General features: G+C 36.1%; 1 non-coding gene across 1 annotated transcript; it reads left to right on the top strand.

The window, feature by feature from the left end:
• Positions 1–3,729: 3,729 nt before the first annotated feature.
• On the top strand, positions 3,730–3,837 carry LOC111829482. Its single transcript, XR_002832887.1, has one exon. It is a non-coding gene; the product is annotated as a small nucleolar RNA R71 (small nucleolar RNA).
• The last annotated feature ends 14,251 nt before the right edge of the window (positions 3,838–18,088 follow it).

Here is an 18,088-nt window from a genome sequence, read left to right as displayed (position 1 = left end):
AGATACATCCTGTTGGGAAAAAAGTTCAGGGAATGATTACAAGTTTTAATAAGTAAATATAAATGAAACTGATCTCAGATTTATATACCTTTCATATGGAAACAAGTCCTCAAAGTTAAGCAAAATGTAGGTATGCAAGTGTTTTAATATTCTTCTGTAAGCCATTGTTGCCTTGGTTTCCACTTAACCGACCGATTTGTGTGAAGATATCTGTAACGAAAGTTATGTATTGGGTTTTTCCCTTCCATCATCAAAACGGGTAGGTTTTCTGCTTTTTGTTTGAACACTCCGGGGGAAATAATGGGCAGCAAAATTGGATCGTTCTTCATTGATGCTTTGTGCGATAATAAAACCGTTGACTTCGCTTAAATTCACCACCTTCTTTTTCAGATGGAACATGAAACTTTCGAATGGGTACATCCACCGATATTGAACCGGACCCCAAAGTTCTGCCTCCCTAGGAAGATGAATAGGAAGATGCTCCACTACATCAAAGAACTACGGTGGGAATATTTTCTCCAAGTTGCATATAAGAACTGCTATGTTGTCCGATAATCGCCTAATGCCATCTTCCGTAAGTGATCTTGCGCAGAGGTCTCGAAAGAAAGCACTAATTCCTACAATACATTTATACGTTTATATATGTTAATATAATTTACTTAGAAGAATTCAAATGAATAAGTATAAATATTGTTAAGGTAATTTATAACAAGAATGATAATGAAAAAGATAATTTATTCGTACCTCCGATAGCTTCATATTCATTTTTTGGGAGGAGTTCCAGAAATACAAATGGAAGTAAGCGTTGCATAAACACATGGCAATCATGACTCTTCATCCCTGATAAACGACCTTCTTGGTTGTCAACACAATTTTGTAGGTCGGAAGCATATCCGTCAGGAAAGACAGAAATAGAAAACTCTTGTTTCATGCACAACGATGGAGGCAGATTGTAAGGTGTGAGAATAACTGGCGACAGAGAATATTGTCATCCATGCTTTCTAAAGGAGTTGAAATCATCTATACAAAGTCCCATGTAGACGTTCCTGCTTTCTTCTGTAAAACTTGGATACATTGTTTGAAAATGGTTCCATGCCTTAGCGTCAAAGGGATGGGCAATATGACCTTCAGGGTTCGCATGCTCGTGGTGCCATCTCATAGCTCCAGCCGTGCGGAGTTGTTGATATAATCGTTTCAACCGATCTGCTATTGGTAAATACCACATACTCTTAAATGGCACTCGAGACCTTCCACCAGTATTTTGAAACCGAGGCTTCCCACAAAATCGACAAGCTATGCAGTCTGCGTCTGATTGCCAGTAAATCATATTGTTGTTGATACAAACATCGATCATTTGATATGGCAAACCGAGACTAGCTGCAAGCTTTTCAATTTAAGTATAAGAAGTTGGTGAGATGTTATCTTCGGGCAATATTTCTTTTACGAAATCTGCCCAAGCATCTACACAATCTTCAGGTAAATTGTAATATGTCTTTATATTCATCATTCTAGTTGCAGTAAATAAAGGAGAATGACCTTCCTTACAACCTTCATACAACTTACTCTTCGAACTATCTAGCATATCATAAAACTTTCTAGCTTCTACATTTGGTTCTTCTACGGTATTCTCAAGTTCTGAATAGGCATTCATATTTTCCCTATAAGCATCATGTACCATTTGAGTTGTACCTACCTCTTCTTCTCTAATCATAGATTCTTCTACCCTCTCTACTACATTTCCACTAGAACTACCCACATCGTATGCATCATTTTCCCCATGATAATACAATATTTTGTAACTTGACATTATTCTATTTCTGTAGATATGACTCCAAACTAAATCCTTATCGATAAATTTTGTATTATTACAACAAGGACAAGGTCAAAACATCATACCACTTCTCAAACAACTTTCTTGATCCATAGCGACGTGCATGCATTCTTTGTCTAACCATGACCGAAAGTAGTTCATTGAAAATATTAAAAAGAATTCTCGTGAAATATGAAAAAAAAAATTTAAGAAATAAAAAAAAAAATTCATAGAACTTTCTTTAAAAAAAACTCTTACTTGTAACTCGTAAGAAAATATAGAGAAATGCGTGAAATTGGGAGCTTGTGTATTTATATAGACACAAAAATATCTGTTTCCTACATATTTCCTACCAAAATATATACTGTTTCACCAACCGCACTTATTTCTCAACTTGCACTGCATTATGAACTTATACACCCACTAGATTATCAACTTGTTATCAACTTGTCAGCACCGACTAGTAACCTACGAATTTCCTACACATATTTCCTCCCAATTTCCTTCGCATTTCCAACTACCTTACTTCCCTCCATATATCTACCGATTTCCTACAAATGCATTCCTTCATATTTTCTACCATTGTAATTTCCTCCATCTATCTTCTGTTTCCTACAACTTTTCCTACCATTTTAAAGTCGAAGGTATTTAGAAGGAAAAATTCCTACCAATATCTCTCCGTGCGTTTTCTTTCCACGTTCCGGCTCTTTTCCTTCACCAGTTCCTTCAAAACTATTATTTATAAGAACTTGGTAGGAAAAAATCCTACCACTTTCTGACACATTTAGTCGTAGTAAATTTCTCTTTGTTTTTCTTACCACATTCCGTTTTCGTCATAATTGCGAAGTTTTTCCGTAGGTAATTCTTCATACCAATATTTTTGTAGAAATGTTCGTAGGAAATCGACGTGTTTTCTTGTAGTAGGTACGACTTCTTATTCTTTCAGATGAACATTCGGATCTTCATTCTAACATACATCCTCCCCTTCCAAATCTTCACTGTCCTCAGTGACATCAATAGGTCCTTCTCTGGGAGGCAACTTTTTACCGCTCCTCAGCGTGATGGCATGAGCAAACTCTTTTGGATTCTAAACAGCTTTTTCTGGGAGTTGGCCAGGCTTTAGGGCAGAAGTAGAAGCAGTTTTTCCCTCCGTATAATTGATCTTAGAATTCAGAGTTTCAAACTTCATATTCAGATCATTGTAGGAGCAATCTAATCTTTGAGTGAGCTCAGCAAACTTCTAAGCATTATCCACAAGGCCACTTGCTTGTCCCTAAATGAGTTGCTGAAGCATGTTTTTCATGTCCTGGTCTGGTGCCTGAGAAGGCGGAACTTGTTGGGTTGGAATCCTGGTGGTTGTCCTGCTGGATGTTGGTAACCTTGACTGAAATTGTAGTTTGGGCACATAACCTTGGTTGTAGGGCACAAATGGTTTGTTTTACCCCAACTGATGTTGTTGTGGAGCTTGATAAACCTGATTTTGTGGATTGGAAACAATGTTGTTTCGATAAAACAGATTGGGATTCTGCTTATAGGGGTTGTATCCCTTGTTGTATCCACCTTGGTTCTGGACATAGATTATCTCTTCAGATTGTTCTCCCTCCCCATCTAGAATCTGGAAAGGGTCTTCTTCAGAGACGAAATGGATGTTCCTTTTCTGGCTCATCAAAAGTCTTCCTAGTTTATCATTCACGGCTTTCATCTCGTTCTTGTACTTGTAATCAAGATATGTGCTTTCCCGGATGGTTCTGTCCTAGTCTTCAATTTAGTTGCCATCAGATTGGGCTAGGTTCTCGACAAGCTCCCAACCATCGTAGACATTCTTGCTGAGAAAGTTGCCATTGCTGGCTGTGTCAAGTAATATCCTGATCTTTGGGAGAACGCCTCGATAGAAAGTACTAAGGAGAGATTCCTTGATGAAGCCAAGGGGGGGGGCACTGAGACTGATAACTTTTGTAGTGCTCCCATGCTTCACAGAGTGTTTCACCATTCTTCTGAGTGAATCCAGAAATCTCGTTGCGCAGTTCTGGAGTTTGAGAAGAACTTGGCAAGAAATTACTGTTTGCATTGATCCCAGGAGGTAATAGATCCAGGAGGGAAAGTTTTGTCCCATTTATGCGCCTTGTCACCCAGAGAGAATGAAAAGAGTCGTAGCTTGAAACCATCTTCATCTTCGTGAGATTGCAGAGACGATCAACAGAGATTCGAGATCCAAAACAAGCAAAAGCACATAATCCTAAAGAAATATCTGACTCAACAGAAAGAGTGAATAAAACCTTTAGATTCAGCGGATATCTTTGTATTTTGTTATTAGTAGTCTAATATTTTATTATTTTTCTTTGTATTAATATTGGAATAAGCGTAAAATTAATTAAAAATTGAAGTTTCATATTTTTGAGTTTAGAAAATTTTAAAGTTATATTATCCTTAATACAAATTTTTTTATACATTAACGATGACTTAATGTAAGATAAGTGACTAAATGTAATATTAAAGTTTTTTTTTTAATTTCAATAGTTTCATATGTATAATTTATATCTATAAAATGAATATGCTTAAACTTTTTTTTGTTATAAGATTTATATTGGTAATTTGATGTTTCATATATTGGTGTAGAATGCTTTCAACTAAGAGATATAAGTATAGGGTGTAGGGTTTAGGGTATCGGGTATGAACGATTACAACATTCATACAAACAGTGATTGCATCCGTACGTACGATGAGTCACGTCCTAATATGCAGATGCAACTATATGATCACTCTGTTTTTAATGATTTTTCTGAAAACTTTTCAAATTTTAAGGGTTTTTTATGCATATAGATGAATGTAAGACTATATGCTAAAAATTTGAAGGTAAGAATCACAGAAAACATGATTAGATGCTATCCTAGACCCTCCCCCAAACTTAAACTACACAGTCCGTGTGTAACAAAAGCAAGGAGAATGATCTAGGATCTAAACAACTGAAACTCTAAATGAAATGCAATAGTATAAACAATGATATAGAGAAGGTGTGTACCTCATGGGTTCAAGAAGTAACAGCCCATAGCTTGGCTCATCTGGTCATAAGTGTAGCCCAGAATGTTCTCCACGTCGATGGTGCAGTGCATTGGATCGACTGGCTCCTCCACTGTGTACTCGGTCGAGTAATCTGGTACTGGATCGGATGCTTGATCGGAGTGCTGATCGGATAGGTGATCAGACTGCAACTTGGATTGCTCGGACTGGTATCTTGATGCACTCAATCAGATTGGTAGCTACTCGATAGGATTCATAATTTTACTCGATCAGATTCAACCTTAAACCTACTAGTTCCTGAAACTAAAATAAACAACCAAAACACACAAATGCAACCTTAAACTTTATACATAAGGATACCGCTGGGACTTTCTCACAGGTGAGCTTGTTTAAAATTACTAAGCTTGACTGTTCATGCTCCTTTATGCCTTAAGAGATTCATAGAGAGGTGGTGAGAACCCCTCTGTTATTAGAAATATCATTTCTCATCTTATTCCTGGGTTAATGCTAAAAGAATTTCTCCTTTCCCTTAGACTTATACCTTCCATGGATTTCTTTGGAGAAAAAGTACTGAATTGCTCCTCGAACTTATTGTTTTGCCCACTCGTCTCCTTCATTGTAGTTGTTAACTCCCTCATTGAAAGCCTCTGAATGTTGATAGTTTGGAATTGTGATAAAGCACCATATGTAGGATTCATTGACTCTGGCTGTTGGGGAGGCTTGGTGAGCAAGTCTGGACACTTCGGGTGCATTGGGACTTGACTCGAGTGAGGACTCGAGTGGGAAATCGATTGTGGTGATCGACCTCCCCTTAATCTACCCTTATTTAATTCCAAAATCTTAGTTTTAGACCCATTTACACCCTTTGAAATTGATGCCTTAGTGTGCTGATTGTTTTGTTCAATCGTAAAGGTCTGTCCATCAATTGTTGGCTTTCTTATAGCATCTGTGATATCAAACTTCATATTGAAATTAACACCCAAATTGAGGTCGATTATCCCTCTTCTTACATTTATTATTTCTCCAGTAGTAGCTAAGAAGGGTCTTCCCATGATCAATGGATCTTTAGGGTCTTTGTCCATCTCCAAAACAATGAAGTCAGTTGGCACTTCCACTTCACCAATATTTACTTGGATATCTTATAACAAGCCAGGTGAAACCCTTACTGTTCTATCCGCTAAGATGAGAGATAGAATACACGCTTTGTACCTCGTGAAACCTAGCCTTCTAGCTACCGAGAGAGGCATGAGACTAATTGAAGCTCCGAGATCGTAGAAACACCTATTGAAAGATAGAGGACCTAGTGAGCAAGGCAAAGTGAATGAACATGTGTCCTCTAACTTCTTTAGGATAAACTCCTTTGGGACTGTGGAATTGCTCTCATGGTTTAGTGCTCTTATTCTCTCATCTTCCTTGGCTTTTTCCTGAGCAGCCTCATCTGATTCCTTCTTCTCTTGAATCCTCTCTAAAAGTACATCCTTTAAGATTGGTCAATAGGAAGGGACATTAGCAAAAGCTTTTATCAAAAATACTTGTTGCTCAAGTCCTTTAAGAGTATCCAGTATTTCTCAATATATCTCTTTTATTTCCTTCTTGAATCTTCCAGGGTGTATGGAGGGGGGATGACGCGTGGTGTCTTCTTATCTGATAAGACTGGCTTTTCGGGTGTTGCTAGATCAAATCGATTTACAACTCGGTTAGTAACTTGAGTTGCAAGTCGAGTCCCCTGGTCGGACTGATCTTCGGGAGCAGCTTGAGACTCATTTTGGAAAAAAATCTTCCCCATCATGTTCATCACTGTCCTCAAGGATTAACTTCTGGTTTTGAAGTGCAGGAGGTGCGCCTAAATTGAGAACATGGGTAGTTGCAAACTCATTGGGATGGTAGATTGATTCTCTTGGGAGTTCAACTGAAGATATAGAAGTCATCTTGTTTTCCAAATACATGGTTGTGGTGTTAAAAGCGTCAAACTTTTGGTTTAGGTCATTGTGTAAGGAAGTCATTGTGTTGCTGACCTCATCGAACATCTTAGCCAGTTCCAGATGAGTACACCTTGCAGCTGTTGGAACTTTTGCAACATGTTCTTCAACTCAAATTTGTCAACATGGGCAATCCTAGGTGGTGGATGTTCAAAATCACATTGGGGACCCATAGGTTGACAATAGCCACCTTAAAATTGATACGAAGGTGCAGAGAGTGTCTTCGGGTGGTGCTTGTAGTTTATACTCATCATGAATTGGTCCAGCGAATACATATGCACTATCCAAACTATCGAATCGATTAGGTACTCGAGCAGGACAATCGATTGGGTTGGTCGAGTGTCTCGGTCGAGTTGTACCTGAAAATCAAGAAAGACAAGCAGACAAGCAAACCAAATCAGTATTTAAAGTGAAAGTGATATAGAACTTAATCTTGCTAAATTGAAATCCAAACTGGAACAACTTAAACGTCCAAATGGCAGCGGCGCCAAATTGATAGCAGGTTTCTTGTGCTAATGGTATTAATCCCCCATTATAATTGTACTAGAAAGGACTTTCTCGATCCATAAGGACGCATGTAAGCAGATTAGATGCAATCAATATTTAACAAATTAAGCCAAGCATGAAAGGTTTTCAACTATCAACTACTGTATTGAAAACTAGCAAGAACTAAGCAAGACACAACATTAAACTAAAAAAGAAATAAAACTATGGAAACAATAACATGTAGTGAACTAGAAATGCAAGAATAAAAATGAAACAAGGTAAATCTATCAATTAAAGGGAGGTTCTGGGGATGAGATGGTGACTTCAGTGAAGATCTTTAAATTCACTAGGTTACTAAATCAATCAAACACAAACAGTGATGTTTCCCAGACAATGAGCTCATAAGCTAACCAGTTCAATCTCTTGACGAAGGCTATCAAACTCAAATCACTTCCTAATCTCAACTTCTGGTTGATGAAACATGAAATGAGTAGGCATTAAGACTCAGCTCATTAATGTCAAATAACATCCTAGACAACCAATCTCTTGGGCTAGACATGAAATTCTCTGGTATTAGATTATCCGGCATTCCATCGAACACCTCTCGGGCGTGGAAGCCTGAAAGCTAATCACCAGAAATAAATCTAAACATTTCTACCTATGGGCAACCTAGCTACCTAAAGTTCTCCACCTACACATCTAACTCATCCCCAAAACCTAATGAATCTACTCAGATCTGGGATTCATCATCAAGAACACAAACCCAGAAATATCTAAATCATGCATAACTAGATAGATCTAGGAGAGATAAGCAAAATAATACAAAGAAGCAACACCAAATACTCAATAGATCAAAAGATATGGAGTTTACAAGATTCTTGAAGCAAAATGAAGATAAATCCTAATATAACTCGATTATTTAAGTCATTAGGCAAATAGTCTTTCTATAGTAAGTTTAAGTAGTCCTAAATCACTAGCAGACAAAATAGAAAGTCAGTTTAATGGTGCTCGATAGGTCTGATAGGTCGAGCACTCGATTGTTTTGGTCGGATGGCTCGATCGGATGGTTGGTCGATTGCTTCTCTAGTCCACTGCTTGAATCCTCATACTCGATCGGATGCAACATCTACACTTGGTCGATTTGTCATGATTTGCTTCTTTTCCAATGGGTAAAGACATGTTTATGCACAAAAAACTACAATGCATGCAATGGAAGTACTAGATTCTACAAGTGAAGCAAAACAAGGCAAATTTGCATAAATGAACAAGCGATGAGACCTAGAATGACAAAAATAATGCATTAAACTAGTGGTAAAATGAGTAAAATCCAAACACATCAAAGTCCAAGTGAATACCTTAAAGGCTGTGCTGGTTTTCTCTTTTATAAATTTACGACCATTATTAGGTCGCAAATCCATCATTTCTTTATTATTTGCAGCATTCATTATATATGTTACTATGCGTGATTTGGAGGACCTCCAGAGAAATCCCATCTGCTTAATTCTAGCATTCTTGAAAAAAATTTCATCAAGTTCAATTCTAGCCTGCATAAACTCACCAAGGAAAACAAAATTAAAAATAAATGACCATAGCACTTGCAGATATAATGAAAGTATGTAACGATGAAGACAAGGTCACCTGAACAGATTTCCATAACACTATTTTGGTATCTTCACGAATGTTTCTCCAATCATCAATAATTGCACGTGTTCTCGGACTAAGGGACATAGGTATGATGATAACTTAACTGAACTTGGACCATAAAGTTCTCCCTTTGGAGTGAACTCAACTGGTTCCGAGCATTTGGATCCTTAGCAATGGATTTTATCTTTGTTGGTCCAATATGTCTCTTACATGTAGGATTATTTCTTCCATCAAAGGCAGCCGGTTCAGAGAAATCACTATCAGATTTTATTCCTCCTCTAGTCACTTCATTCTCATCTTCAAGGTTGTTGGTTTACCCGTCATTCTGCTCTTCTTCTTCAATCTCATCAGTTAGATGTTCTCCATCGTAAAGTGGCTAAGTTCTTTCACCTTCCACTTGCTCTTCTTGAGGCTGGTCCACTTGCTCTTCCAGACGCTGATCCAGTTGTTCTTCCAGAGGTGGATCAACTAGCTCTTCCAGAGGCGGATCCACTAGAACGTCTGTCTATGTAACTTTTTTTTATGATGCTTTGATGACTTCTTAGGACGGCCCATCTTAATTAGCCTGAAACAGGAAAAAACTTTTGATTAACTAAAACTCAAAGTATTGAAGAACTCACAGTTAGAGTTACAACGTACCAAACATCCATCATAATCAGTACCAAACATCCATCCAAGTAAAGTAGAGAATAATGAAAATTAAACATAACAATAGCGGTAATAGCTTCATCATCCATCAAAAACAAAATCCACTAATATGAGTACCAAACCATAAACAATTGAACTATACTATTCTTTCACACGTAGATTCCTTCACAATCAGTTCTGGCACAACGAGCTCCATCATTTGAGTCCTCAAAATCCATGTCCACAACTGATGGCAATGGCCCAACATCTAAAGGATCTTCAACAGTATCCTCACGGTATTTTTTGAGGACCTCTAAGCACAACATACCAACTTGATGAATCATCTTCCCTTGAATAAAACACTTGCTTGGCTTGCGAAGCTAATATGTATGGATCCCTCATAAAGGATACTTGACTTTGGTTCAAGTTAACAAGTGTGAAGCCATCTTCCAGTTTGACGCCACCACCTTTGACGCCATTGACACCTAAATATTGGATTATAAAAGACATTGTAATCCAACAATATTATTTCGATGACTTTGCCGTAGTATGATACCACATCAGTGACTTGTAAATTGTCCTTTGCACTAGCTCTACACATCGTAGTCGCTTCATATAGAACCCCCACTGTTTTGACTTTGCCTATCAACTGAAATTGTGTGAAATCGCTGTCCACTCACTATGTAACATGTATACGACCTTGCGTCATTTCGTGGACCATACGCCAACCATTTGCGTGTATCACTGTATCTCCATGTTCTCCTGAATGGATAGGTGTAGAAGAAAGCTAAAGTTAGAGTCAGCGTATTTTGAAGTAAAAATCTATATAAGTAAATACAATATAGAACCAAGCTGCAAAAGGTCTGAGTATGTGTTCTCCATAACACTGTTGCATCACGTCTACATTTTTTATTAGAATTATAGTGTGAGAGTAATTATAGTTGTTGCAGAGATCGGACTTCCCGCTAATATAGTCCTACTCTCATACTTAGTATTTTGTTCTGGTTTTTCCTCAAACCTTGTAATTTATTTTTTTAAATCACTGCAAAACTGCATACATTCTTCAGAAAGATATGCCTCAGCTATACAACTCTTTAGTCTTGCAGGATTTCATACAAAGTCCTTTAGAACTTTCATGTACCTGCACACAGTTAGCTCTAGTAAATACCAACACAAAATATATATTGTATAACGGTAAGACAAAATCATAAAAGAATACAAGGTATACCTCTCAAATGAGTATATCCAACGGAAATGGACTAGTCCACAAAGACGAGCTTCTCTGCCTAGATTTACTGTCAAATGCAACATAATATCGAAGAAGCTTGGGGGGAAAAAATCTTTGGAACATGCAGAGAGTTTATACTATTTCAATTTCCATTACAGCAATTTGTTCCCTATCAATCACTCTCTGACACAAATGGTTGAAGAATGAAGCCTTGAATAGCTACTCTAGGACCTTTGGGAGAAGTTGCTGCATTAATACGTGATAATCATTTGATTTCATACTTGAGACTTTACAATCATCCATATGAAATACCCTTAGATATGTTTGAGCAGTACCCATCAAGACCTTTGAAGTCAAAAAGATGCTTACAAAAGATTTTCTTCTATGACTTGAACAATGACCATGATGCTGCGGGAAGGTACGTTCTTTTTCCTTGGGGTTTAGGGTGCAAGTCTTTACGAATATCAAGTGATTGCATATCTTATCGGCCATTGAGACCGTCCTTTGATTTCCCGCAGTGCAACAATGTAGATACAATGCTCGCAGCAACATTTTTCTCTATGTGCATTATGTCTAAGTTATGTCTTAGCGACAGTTCCTGACAATAAAAAACCTGAGTTAATAAATATTCATGCTAAATAGTGTAAGAACTTTAAATAAACCATGTTACAATAAAAGCATACCTCACAGTAAGAAAGCTTGAAAAATATGGACCATTTTTCCATCTTGATAATTCCCCCTCCTCTACTTCAACTTCTTCTTCTTCCTCTGACTCACTATATTCGTCGTCCATGTCAAAGCTAGATCCAACACACTCAGTCAACTTTTTCTTTTTTCCTTTTTTCTTTACATTTCCAAAATCGATTTTATAATTTCTCAGGATTTGAGAAATATTCTGACCCGTTAGATTTTCCATCAACCCATGCCTTTTTCCGCGATATCTATGTGTCGGTGATAGACCCTTTCTATGAGACATATATACATGCTTTCTACTGTGATGTTAGTTAACTACAATATGCCTGCAAGCGGGCTTGGCCCAAGTAGTATCATAGCGGGGCGGGCATGGACATACATATTTTAGTCCCGTTAAAAAGCAGACCTCGCGGACAAGCCCAAACAGGTTGCGGGTTTTAGCGGGTTATGTCTGCGGATTGGCTGGCTGGCCCGCGGGCTTCAAAAGTTGATTAAAATGATATAATATATATACATGAATATTTTTCTATAATTATAAAAATATTATAATGTGACATATATAATAATGTAAAGAATTTTAATGTTTAAAAAATAAAATATTTGTAAAAAGTAGTGATTTAAAAGTTATTTTAAAATTTAAAATTGATAATTTAATTTGTATATAATAAAATTATTATTTTATTTTTCCGTAATGTGATACACTCGTGCGGATTCATTAATTTTCCTTTTCAAGGGAATCTATTTTCTTGGATTGGCCAAAGAACTAATGATAAAATAAGATGCAGATTGGATAGAGCCATGGGTAATGAAGAGTGGCACAATATTTTTTCCCACACAAATGTGGAGTATCATCGCCCCGTTCTCGCTAGTATCCAAACCCGAGTAAAAAAACCGTTCCGACAATTCATGTTCGATAAGCGATGGATAGATAAACCAGGTCTTAAAGAAGCAATTTTGGAAGATTGGAGATCCAACAACATATCAAATAATAAACCATTGACGACAAGGATCCAAAATTGCAAGAGAATATTTCCATCTGGAAAAAATCCATTAAAACAAATTATGAGAAACTCATTGAGGAGCTTTAGGACAAAATTAATGAGGCAAATGAGGATGAGACTACCTCCACTGCTACTCTACTGGACCTGAAATAAAGATTATGTGAAGCTTATCGTGAGGAAGAGGCTTATTGGCTACAAAAAAGTCGAGAAATTTGGCTAGCTGAAGCGGAAAAGAATACTAAAATTTTCCATGCCTCCACTAAGCAACGCCAAGCGAGAAATAGGATAATTGGCATCCTAAACCATATTGGTGTTTGGGTTGATAGTGAGGAGGGTATTGAAAAAGTTGTCGTGGAATACTTCAGTTAGCTAGTCTCCACATCAAGTTTGAGAGATCCGTCCAATACAGTTAGCAAAGTTCCCGCTTCGGTAACAGATGAGATGAATGCATCACTCACTAGGGATGTCACAGAGGATGTGGTCAAAATAACCATGTTTTCGTTAAATCCGACAAAGGCCCCAAGTCCAGAAATTCTGGAACGTCATCAAGAACGATCTCACTAAAATGGTGAAGAATTTCTTTGACTCTGGTATCTTTGATGGTAAGTTAAATGAAACCACATTTGCCTTATCACTAAAGGGGACAGACCACGGAAAATGTCAGCCTTTTGCCCAATTAGTTTATTAAAAGGAACCTATAAGGTGATCTCGACGATCCTAAGTTTACGGTTGAAGATGTTCTTGCCAATATTGATCTCAGAGACTCGATGTGCCTTTGTGGCTGGTTGATTAATCACTGTCAATATTCTTATCGCACAGGAAAACTTCCATGCACTTCGGTCTAACTCAGTAAATCAGAAAAAAATCATCTCCATCAAAACCGATATGAGTAAAGCTTATGATAGATTTGAGTGGTCCTTCCTCAGAGCCTTAATGGAAAAGACGGGTTTCGATCACCGGTGGATAGGGTGGATTCTGTAATGTATTACCTCGGTATCGTACCGTGTTCTAATCAATGGGGAACCCAAGGGCCGTATACGGCCAACCAGGGGAATTCGGCAAGGAGACCCCATTTCTCCGTACTTATGTATTCTCTGTACGTAAGCTCTCATTGCGCAAACTAAAACATGTTGAGCACTGTGGCAAATTTCAAGTAGCATGTGGTAGTCCAAGGGTATCGCATCTTTTATTTGCGGACGACAGTATGTTGTTTTTGTAAAACGGACCTCCAACAAAGTAAGGAAGTGATTGACATAATTAGAGAATATGGTGGCGCCTCCGGTCAAGAAATTAACCTTGCTAAATCTTCTATCATGTTTGGAAGTGAAGTACTTCTATATATGGATGGACCCTTGGATTCCAAACGTTGGGTTTGGAAGGGAATATCCCAAGAAGGAGGGATGGGTACCTACTTGGGTTTACCGGAGAAGATTCATGGATCTAAAGCGCATGTCTTTGCATTTGTAAGGGATAGGTTTCAAAGTAGGGTCAATTCTTGGTCGTCTAAATCTCTCTCTAAGGGAGGCAAAGAGGTCCTACTCAAATCCCAAGCCCAAGCTCTTCCGATATATGTTATATCGTGCTTCCTATTACCAAAAGCGGTGTTTGCTAAATTAACTAGTGCGATGGCCCGGTTTTGGTGGAGTAATAAAGCAGATAGTCGAGGTATCCATTGGATCTCATGGGATCAAGTATGCTCTCATTTCTCTGAAGGGGGTCTAGGATATAAAATATTAGAGGATTTTAATCTCGCTCTTCTAGCTAAACAACTATGGAGAATAATACGGTTTCCATATCCCCTACTTAGTCGAGTTGTGAAGGGGAGATACTTACGCTACAGTATCCCCCTGGAAATTTCTGTCTCAAATCGACCGTCATATGGATGGCGTAATATATTGGCGGCCAAAGATTTCCTAAAGTGTGGAATCCGGAAAACCATAGGTTCAGGATTTAATTCCTATATATGGATGGACCCTTAGATTCCAACGTTCCGGCGCGCCCTCCCCTGGGATGCACGGAGAATAGGGATCCATTGGTGTGTGTTAACAATGATTGACCCTATTACCAAGAAGTGGAATGTTGATCTTCTTTGGGAAATTTTCCCACCAAAAGATGTTACCTTAATTATGGAGATTAAACAAAGTTTAAACTACACAAGAGATGGATATAGTTGGACCTTAACTAAGTCCGTAAACTATTAAGTGAAAACCGGTTCTGAAGCCACGAGATCTCACCCAGTCTCCGACCTCCCTTCTCAAGGCCCAAGTGTGACGGCACTCAAGGCGCAAGTTTGGAAATTAAAAACCACCAGGAAGTTAAAACATCTAGTGTGGCAAATTATTACGGGTTGATTAGTAACTTGTCAACGATTACATTATCGCCATATTGGTAGAGAAAAAGAATGCCCTAGATGTGGGGCGGAGGAAGAAACTATTAATCACCTCTTCTTCGAATGCCCCACGTCTAGGCAGGTGTTGGCACTTTCGACTATTCCTTTGGCGCCTTTAGCTTTTCTTATATCCTCTCTATATAGTAATCTAGATTATCTATTTTGGAGGGGTACGGAGGGAGGAGCCACCAAAGAAAGTTTGAGGATTTCCCATGGTATATGTGCTTCAATTGGAAAGCAAGGAATATGAAGGTATTTAAGAATATCGTGGTCTCGCCTCAAGATACCGTTGGTAAGGCAATTCAAGAAGAAGCGCTGTGGAGGACCGCCAATGTTAAAGAAACCCCACTGGTGGAAGATACAGTTCAGTCATCAGAGGAGGAGCCATCCCTTGGTTCTTTTTTTTGTTTTATTGATGGATCATGGAAAGAGAAAGATGTAAAAAGTGGTCATGGGTAGTTTGCTTCCCGCCATGGGTCAACTATTCAGATTGGCTTGCCATGTTCACCAAGGAGCCTTTCACCTCTCCACGCGGAACTGGACACCCTATTATGGGCAATGCAGAGTTTGCTAACTATTTCGTTGGATACAGTTGAGTTCGTGACAGATTGCAAATATTTGATTACAATGCTCGAAAATGGCGAGGAGTGGCCGGCTTTTGTCTCTGAAATCAAAGCCTTCAACTATCTTTGTGGTATGTTTAGTGGTTTTAGCATTAAACATATTTCTAGAACGTTGAATGTCTGTGCTAATAAACTTGCAAAATGTGCAAGGGCACGAGGTTTTAATTTTTCCCATGTAGGTCCTTCGGTTCCCGTTTTGCTCTCTCTTGAAGAGAATCAATTCCGGTAGATTAGTGTATGGGGTTTGTAGGAAAAAAAAATAGTAAAGAGTTCAATTTCCACATTACTTTCAAATAAACTGTCCAAACCGCTAAATAGGTCTAAATTTTTTCACCCACTAAAAACAGGTTTATAATAAGAATTTAAAACGGTGTAGAGCATCTTTAAAGGTATAACCTTAAGGATGTATCTTAGAGAATTATATGAATATTAATAATGTAAATGAGTAAGTTAATAACAAGAAATATAGATGTGATTATTGGTTGAACTTCTAGGATCTAAAAGTTTTAATTATATAATAATAGAAAACATATTTGAAATGTTTAAAATTAAATAAATAACTTTTAAATTGAAAACTTTAAGAAATAAACAAAAATTGATTTGAAATTTTTTTTTAAAAAAGAACAGAAAATACAATTCAAAATTATTAATAATTAAAAAATGAAGATAAAAATGAGAAACATAAAAAGATACAAACATATTAATTAAAATGAGAAACATAAAAATATACAAACATATTAATTAAAGCACACAAACATATTAATCAAATCACCAAAAACAATGAAGATAAAATTGAGAAACTTAAAAAAAAAAAAAAAAGAATTTTACAAAAAATAATAGCCTGAAAAAAAAAATAATACCTTTAAAAAAAGAAAAACAAAAGATAATACCCTGAAGAAAAAAAATTTACCCTATCAATACCCTCACGTGGCATAAGATACCTCTCTCAAAACTTCATACTCAAAAACCGATTATCCCTTACGATTCCACTGTTTTAATATTTTACCCTTTCTTTATTGAGTCAAGATCCATGGGATTGTTGCGACCCTTTCTTTATTAGTTAACCTTTGATGCTACTAGGTAATGTCCCGCGCATTTGCGCGGGTTGTTGTATATTTATTTAATTATTTTAATTTATTTATTATTTATAAAAAATAGATTAAATAAATTTTAATGCTTATGACATTTTTACATGTTATTTATTTAAATCATACAATAGAAGCATACATTCATATCTTTTGAATTTATTCGTTGATTAATTGTTGAATTAATCAATTTTGATAGTAATTTTCTTTAGTACTTTTAAGTATTTTTTGATAAAACAATAATATTGTTAATGATAAAAATAGGAATGATATTGGGAGAATTTAAAAAATACCCCTTTAAAAATATCACTTTTTAAATTTACTCCCTTTTCAAACTTTATCAAAACAACCACTAAAAATGTTGAAATTTATCCAAATATGTGTGTAAACTTATAAATATACACAAAAATTACCTTTATTTGTGTATAAAATTTTATTTATTTCAATGTCTTACAAATTGGTTTGAATATAACCAAAAAAGATGTTGGTGCGGCATCGGCCTACTTTGAAAATAAAATTAATATACATGAATATGTGAGAAAGAAAGAAACATATAAAGTAAAACAATGAAAATGGTTTATTTAGCTTGATTTTCTTATGGTGCGATGATCAAAAATCAATATTTTTGAATCCCATCGATAAAGTAATTTCCTTATAGCCATAAAATATTATTATACATATGTATTATACATTTAATAGTATTAAAAACAATGAAAAAATGAAGAAGTACATAAAATAAAGAAGAAATATAATTGAAAACAAAAGTTTTAACCAAATATATAATCATGCTCTTACAATGATATCTTAATTGAGCTTTCAACCCATGCAAGAGCATTAAAAATTAAACAAAGAAAATATTGAGAATATCAGATATGGTGGAGGATGATGTAAAAATGAGTATTTATAGTATAAAATATGATGTAAGTTACAATTCTAAAATAATTAAATCAGAGGAGTTATAATTATAATTTATAGTGTGTTAATTGAAGTTAAATGGAGGAAACAAATAGTCAATTGAAAGGTTATATAATTTAAGTTACAATTTAATAGTAAAGTGTGGATTTCAAGTATGAATTAAAGTATATGACTAAATGTGTTAGATATTTGGTTTAATTAAAAATAAATATTATAATTAGAAAATAAATGCTAAATGGACCAATAAGGAGAGAGTGAAACCTTAAAAATTCCCAAGAAATAATTTTATTTTTAATCTCTTTTTATATTCCTCTTAATTTAAGTTATATTTCAAGATTTAATTATATTTTTCATCCTTGTAGTATATATAATAGATAGAAAATTGAATATCAAAATTGTATTTTAGATAGGAAATCAAGTATAAAATTCAAAGTTAAAACAAATTATAATATTCTTTGTATTATTACATGTTGAATCACAAATTAAATATAAGGATCATTATTCTTAAAAGAATGTCTTACAAATTGGTTTGATAATTATATAACAAAAAGTTTATTTTGTTAAAAAATTACATACTTTTGAAAATAAAT

The sequence above is a fragment of the Capsella rubella genome, unplaced genomic scaffold (genome assembly GCF_000375325.1).
Source record: "Capsella rubella cultivar Monte Gargano unplaced genomic scaffold, Caprub1_0 scaffold_12, whole genome shotgun sequence".
In the NCBI taxonomy this organism is placed as follows: domain Eukaryota; kingdom Viridiplantae; phylum Streptophyta; class Magnoliopsida; order Brassicales; family Brassicaceae; genus Capsella; species Capsella rubella.
This window is presented reverse-complemented; position numbering and strand designations above follow the sequence as displayed.